The 7,373-nt window shown below is 44.6% G+C and overlaps 1 protein-coding gene across 1 annotated transcript in view; it reads right to left on the bottom strand.

Moving 5' to 3' along the window:
* LOC126993077 (uncharacterized) overlaps nucleotides 1–6,502 on the bottom strand; it is a 59,660-nt gene extending 53,158 nt beyond the window's left edge. The window contains exon 1 of the mRNA XM_050851910.1: nucleotides 6,098–6,502. The gene's annotated coding sequence lies outside the window, so the exon portion shown is untranslated. The remainder of the gene's footprint in view (nucleotides 1–6,097) is intronic.
* Between the last annotated feature and the right edge of the window lie 871 nt (nucleotides 6,503–7,373).

Below are 7,373 nucleotides of genomic sequence, written 5' to 3'. Positions count from 1 at the left end.
GAGGGGGGGAAGAGGAGGAGGAGGAGGAGGAGGAAGGAGTGAGAGAGAGAGAGAGAGAGAGAGAGAGAGAGAGAGAGAGAGAGAGAGAGAGAGAGAGAGAGAGAGAGCGCTGATTGATAGATGGACAAGTCACCTCCATGAATTAAAAAGTTTGTTCCAGTTCTGAGAGTGGTGATGGTGGTGGTGATGGTGGTGATGGTGATGAAAAAGGAGAAAGGTCTGAGAGAATGATGGAAGGAAGGAAAGGAGGAAGAGGGAAGGAAGGAAGGAATGGAGGAAAGGGAGAGCCAGAAGGGAGGGAGAAAGGAGGAGGAGGAACTATAAAATGAGGCAGAATAAAAAGAAATGATAAAGAACGATAAACGAGAAAGGGGAATACGAGAAACGGGAAGAGGAGGAGAAAGAGAAGAGAAAGAGGAGGAGGAGGAGGAGGAGATTAATGCGGCAAATAGGCGTAATATATGCAAAACGTTTAATTGTATGGGGGGAGGAGGGAGGGAGGGGAGGGAGCGGAGGAAGAGGAAGGGAGGAAAGGAGGAGAGGCAGGGAAGGAAGGAAGGAAGAAGAGGGTGAAGTTAGGATGGAAGCAAGGAAGGAAGGAAGGAAAGGATGGAAGGAGAGATGGAGGGTATAAGTTAAGAGGGAGAGAAGGAAAGGAAAGGAAAGGAAGGAAGGAAAGAAGGGAAGAGAAGAAACGAAGGAAAGAAGAGAGGAAGGAAGGAAGGAAGGGATGGTAGAGGAGAAATGGAAGGAGAAAGTTAGTTAGGATGAAAGGAATGAGGGAAGGAAAAGAGGGAAATAAGGAAGGAAGGATGGAAGATGAAAGAAAGCAAGGGTAAGAAGGAATGGAAGAAGGAAGGGAAGGAGGGAAGGAAGGGAGGGAGAAAGAGGAAAGGAGATGGAGAAGGAAAGGAAGCAAAGAGAAGAATAATTGAAGGAAGGAAGGAAGGCATGGGGGAGAGAATGGGACTGTTGAAAGGAAAGATAAAGAGGAGGAGGGCAGCAAGGAACGAAGGAAGGAAAACAAATGGAAGTTTGAAGGAAGGAAGGAAGGAAAGAAGGAAAGTGAAAGGAAGGGATCAAGGAAGGATGAAATATGCAATAAAGAGGGGAAGGGATAAAGGAGGATTTAAGAGAGAGAGAGAGAGAGAGAGAGAGAGAGAGAGAGAGAGAGAGAGAGAGAGAGAGAGAGAGGGGGGGCAGACCTCTCGACCCTTGACCTTCGCCAGTCGCTAAGAACATCCCAGCCTGACCTCAACCTCACTCCACTCTCTCTCTCTCTCTCTCTCTCTCTCTCTCTCTGTGTCCGTCTGTCCCTGTAGGTCTGTCTATATGTGTGTGTGTGTGTGTGTGTGTGTGTGTGTGTGTCTTTTCCTCTCCCCTCAACTCTCCTAAATAGCTATAATTGGGGAGACACTCTCTCTCTCTTATACCAGTGCCTCTTTCGTTTCCTTACTACGACTTAACGATTTGCTCATTCTGTTCCTCCTCCTCCTACTACTACTACTACTACTACTACTACTATATGTACTACTACGTTGAGGTAAATGAAGAAGATATTGAAGAAGTGACAACAATAATCGATAATAATAATAATAATAATAATAATAATAATAATAATAATAATATCTTGGGACACATATACGAGATTGCTGAAGCCATGTAAACAATCCCTTATTCATATCGGAAAATGTTATCGTTGTAAAAATGGAGATTGGATCCTCTTATAAGTAGCAATGTAGTAGTAGTAGTAGTGGTGGTAGTGGTTGTAGTAGTGGTGGTGGTATTAGTATTAGTAGTAGTAGTTGTAGTAATAAGTAGTAACTAACAAAAGTTCCAAATAATTGTCCTTAAGTCATTAATGATTAGAACGCCAAGAACATTATCAGCCTTACAGCAATAATAATAATAATAATAATAATAATAATAATAATAATAATAATAACATAACATCCAGTAACCAAGCAACTCCGCGCGGTGGTGGAGGGTGACCTTGAACTAACGAACTATTTATACCCGTTCACCCTACACTGCACCCACCTCCCTCCCTCTTCAACACTTACTACTGGGTCGCATCATAAGCCATTCCGTCGCCCAAGAACACACATTTGACAAGGCTTTCGTAGGAGTTGTATGCATTTCCAGGAGTAGTTTTATGTCCATGGTGTTAGTTTGACCCTTCTTCTGTACCGTGAAACTAAAGAAACTCTCATTAGAACCCGACTGACCCGTTCTTTGACCTTTGGAACTAGTTGATGTGAGAAGCGAATGTCTTGTAATACCGACACTTAATACTTTCAACACTAACAAGGCCGATTACAGACAGCACCATACCACCTCCTCGTCCTTACAATTCATACACTATATTATCTATTCATACAGCAATTCATACGTATTTTTCTATCCCCCAATCAATCTATCTATCTTTAAATACATACAACTATCCGACTATTTATCTATCTATGGGGAGGCTGTGGCTGAGTGGTTAGGATACGGGCGCGGTGTTCAGAAAGACCCAGGTTCGCATCCCGCCCGTCGCTACAAACGAGCTGGCAATTTTTCAGTCACCGCCGAGTGGAATTAAAGGGGCTATCACACCGGGCAAATTTTCCGTGGATCTTCAGTCAAACCACGATTTCCGCTGGCGTGGTTCTCATATTTCCGTGGTTTTCTGACGTGTCCACGATCTTCCAAAGCTACGATAGATTTCACTGAAGGACGACGGTATTACTCACCATCATCATCAGCAGCAATAACAAGAAACAAATGAGAACCACGCTAGCGGGAATCGTGGTTTGACTGAAGATCCACGGAAAATTTACCCAGTGTAATAGCCCCTTAAGACTACCGACATGCTGTACTGAAGACCACCTATCAACCCGGACTCTAGATTCTCTAAAAGGAGGATCAAAGATGAGCTCGGGTGGGCAGCATGAGCCAGGCAAGACGGCGCCACTGTAAACACTTGCCTGCGCCATATAACGGGCTGGCTCCGACCACGCGGCCCCACCAAGACAGCTTACCGGTGCCATAGGTTAAAAAAAAATCTTTCTTTCCATACATCACACACTCCCTCGCCAAGACGCCAGAAAAAAATAATAATGGCGGGGAACAACAAGCGGCGGGCGCATTGCTTCGCTCGCCCGGGGATTCAGCCTCCACTTTACGGCGCCCGGGAGGAAAGAAAAATAAAAAAAGTAATAAAAGTGAACAAAATACGACCACTTCCCCCCCTCACGTCCTTCCTTCCTTCCTTCTCTCTCTCTCTCCTTCCCCTCCCTTCCTTTTCACTCTCCTTTCACATTTCTCCCTTCTTTTCTCTCCTTTCTCCTCCCACCTTTCCTTCCCTTTCCCCACTTATACGTTCTCTCTCTCTCTCTCTCTCTCTCTCTCTCTCTCTCTCTCTCTCTGCGTTGTGTTTATTCAACCGCCACTGTCTCCTCCGGCTCCTCCTCTTCCTCCTCTTCTTTCTCTTCTCTTCTTCTTCTTCTTCTTCTTCATCCTCCTCTTTCTCTTCCTCTTCTCGTTCTTGCTCTTATTCTCTTAACTTTACGAGTCTTCCTTCTTCTTCTTCCTTCTCCTCCTCTTCTCTCTTCTTTCTCTTATACTCTTCTTTATACACCTCTTCTTCCTCTTCCTCCTCTTCATTCTTCTTCTTTTCACACTTATTCTTCTTTCTCCTCCTCCTCCTCCTTTGTTCTAGTTCTCATTCTTTTAACATATCGTCTCCCTCCTCCTCCTCCTCTTCCTCTTCTCAGTTTTTCTTATCTTCTTTTTACACTTCTTCCTCCTCCTCCTCCTCCTCTTCGTTCTTTTCATTCTCTAATCTTTACACTTCTCTATTCCTCCTCCTCGTTCTTCTCATCCCCTTTATTTTCACACTCCTCCTCTTCCTCGTTTTTATTAATTCTCTCCTCTTCCTCCTCCTTCGTTCTTATCTTCTCCTTCTTCTCCCTTCTCTTCACCTCTGCATTCCTTCATTGTTTTCTTCCTCCTCTTCCATTTTCTTCACTATCCATTTCGTTTCCTCTTTTTCCTCCCCTTTTCCCCTTTCTCTCTGGTTCCTCTTTCCTCCATTTTTCAATTATTTCCTCTCCCTCCATTCTTTCTTCCTGTCTTCTTTCACTTATTTCGCTCTTTTTTCCTTCTTTTCTTTCTTTTCATTTTTTTTTGTGTTCGTCCTTTCCTTTCTTAATGTTTTTTTCTTTCAACTTTTTCTTCTCCATTTCTTTCCTCCTCCTTCTCCTCCAACAATACACATTTCGCTGTCTCTCCTCCTCCTCCTCCTCCTCCTCCTCCTCCTCCTTCTTCTTCTTCTTCTTCTTCTTCTCCTCCCTCGAACAAAACTAAGTACAAAAGAATGCAAATTTGTGACCTGAGAGAGAGAGAGAGAGAGAGAGAGAGAGAGAGAGAGAGAGAGAGAGAGAGAGAGAGAGAAAGACCTTAAAGAGAAACACACACACACACACAGATACGCACATAGAAGCAAACTGAAATGGCATGGTAAAAGGTGTTTGTTGCCTGCATGTGTGTGTGTGTGTGTGTGTGTGTGTGTGTGGAGGGCGCAATCCTAATAAGGTTCCAATACGGGCACTTTCATTTTATCGCCGTTCAGACAAAGTTCGGATGGGCGAGTTTACCTTCCTGGCAAGGCCGAGGAGGAGGAGGAAGGAGAGGAGGGGAAGGAGGAGGAGGAAGGAGAAGAGGAGGGGGAGGAGGAGGAGGAAGGAGATGAGGAGGGGGAGGAGGAGGAGGAAGGAGAAGAGGAGGGGGAGGAGGAGGAGGAAGGAGAAGAGGAGGGAGAGGAGGAGATGCAAGGCGAAGAGGTAAGGAGGAGAAGAGAGGAAAAGGAAGTGAAAGAAGGGGAAGATTATTGTCATTATTTTAATTAGCAAGAAATAATGATGATAATGAGCAAAAAAGATTAGATGAAGAAAAATTAGAAAAAGAAAAACTAGAATTTGGAGGATGAAGATGAAGAAGGGGGATCTGGACGCAATAGATGATAGGTGATTTAGTGTCAGGTAGTATTAGTGATATGGTTGGATGCCACAGTCATTAGCGAACAGAGTTGGGGCTAATGACCTTCAAGCAATGGAGCCCTCCATGATTATGTGTCGGGAAAATAAACATGGGAGGAGGTATCATTTATGTTATGTATGTAGTAGTAGTAGTAGTAGTAGTAGTAGTAACAGTAGTAGTGGTGGTGGTGGTAGTAGTAGGAGTAACAGTAGTAGTAGTAGTAGTAGTAGTAGTAGTAGTAGTAGTAGTAGTAGTAGTAAAATAATAATAAGAGAGAAAAAGTCGGAAAAAGAAAAAAAAAGAAAAAAGGAGGAGGAGGATTTTCATTCTTAATTAATATCAACAATAATAAATCACCATCATGGGAGAGGGGAGGAGAAGTGTCCCTTGAAGTGGCTGGCGTCTGATCCGTGTGTGTGTGTGTGTGTGTGTGTGCAGCGAGGTGTGTTGAAGCTGCCTATGTTCTGTCCGGGTCAAAAGTCACAAGGATTGACTCACTGACTGACAGCCCCGCCCCCACCTCTCTCTCTCTCTCTCTCTCTCTCTCTCTCTCTCTCTCTCTCTCTCACGTCACTTTCACGCTGATACGTTTTTACCGCCTGTCTGTTTTTCTGCCTTTGTTTGTGGCTGTATTTATCGTTATTCCCCCCCCCCCCCCCACACACACACACCCGTCTCTCTCTCTCTCCCTCTCTCTCGCTTGTCACTTTCACGCTATTTTTATTTTTATTTTTACGCCCTGAATATTTTGATGCCTTGCTCGTTACCCTCCCCCCAGCTCTCTCTCTCTCTCTCTCTCTCTCTCTCTCTCTCTCTCTCTCTCTCATTACTTTCCCGTCTCCCGCCGTCTCTTTTTTTTTCGTCTCTTTCCTTTTTTAATCGTTAATCCGCCTGTCTTTCTCGTTAACTCTCTCTCTCTCTCTCTCTCTCTCTCTCTCTCTCAATGGTAAAAAAATAAAATACACATCACCTTTTTCTCTCCAAACACATTATAACCAATCCCAGAATTCACAAAACTACCCAACACAACAAGAACATACTCTAACGTACATGTGTGTGCGTGAACTGTACTTACATGTGTGCGTGGAGACAGGCGGACGAAGAAGAAACAGACAGACGACCCTGCAGGGAAAACAGGAGCAATACGTGGGAGCTCCTGTCTGCGTGTATCCAGGTAACTACAGGTGCAACACACAGGTAGGGAAGCCGAGACGAACACACCTTCACTATAAACAGGAGCAGCAGTGGATGGTTGCTTCAGGGAGGGAGGGTCCAACCTTGCCTCACAGCCTCACTCGGAACACAGACCCACACAGATCGACACCTCAAGCTATACTGACACTTCCTACCGCTGCGCCGTGGCCCTTATATACAGACGAGCTCTCCCTCCCTTCCTCCCGTCCCTCCACCTGGCTGCTGCTTGGCCGGCCACTCGCTTGACGGGCAGACAGACGCACCTTTCCCCGGTAGCCAAGGCGTGAACTGGTGGACTGGGCGGCGGCGGGGCGGTGGTGGCGACGTGAGGGAGAGGAGAGAGGGAGAGAGGGAGGTTGGGTTGGGCGGGGCTGGAGAGGAAGGGGCGTGTCAGTGTACGTGTGTTTGTGTGTGTGTGTGTGTGTGATATGGTTGTGTACGTTAGCCAGCGTCGAGAGAGAGAGAGAGAGAGAGAGAGAGAGAGAGAGAGAGAGAGAGAGAGAGAGAGAGAGAGAGAGAGAGTACCGAAAGATATTGACGAAATAAAAAAAAAGACGAAAAACAGTGAAAAAACAACTAACGAGAGAGAGAGAGAGAGAGAGAGAGAGTGAGAGAGAGAGAGAGAGAGAGAGAGAGAGAGAGTACCGAAAGAATAAATAAAAAAAAACGAAAAACTGAAAAAACAACAACTAACGAGAGAGAGAGAGAGAGAGAGAGAGAGAGAGAGAGAGAGAGAGAGAGAGAGAGAGAGAGAGAGAGAGAGAGAGAGAAACGAAAGATATTGACGAAATAAAAAAAGACGAAAAACATAAAAAAACAAATAACGAGAGAGAGAGAGAGAGAGAGAGAGAGAGAGAGAGAGAGAGAGAGAGAGAGAGAGAGAGAGAGAGAGAGAGAGATACGGATTGACGAGAGAGAAAAAAAATAAAGTATTTACACGTTACTTCCTTGTATTTCCACTTTACATTTTTTTTTACTACTACTACTACTACTACTACCAAAAGTGGATCTAAAAACAGCAAAAGTAAAATAAGTGAAAAGGTTACTATTAGAGAAAGAAAGAAAGTGGTTAAAGAAAAAGAAAATGAATCGTTGGAAGGGAGATTAATTTTTTCTCTCTCTCTCCTACAACACCAATATCTATACCTATCTATCTA

Source organism: Eriocheir sinensis, unplaced genomic scaffold, assembly GCF_024679095.1.
Source record: "Eriocheir sinensis breed Jianghai 21 unplaced genomic scaffold, ASM2467909v1 Scaffold554, whole genome shotgun sequence".
Lineage (NCBI taxonomy): Eukaryota > Metazoa > Arthropoda > Malacostraca > Decapoda > Varunidae > Eriocheir > Eriocheir sinensis.
Note: the sequence above shows the minus strand (reverse complement) of the source record. Positions and strands in the feature narration are given on the sequence as shown.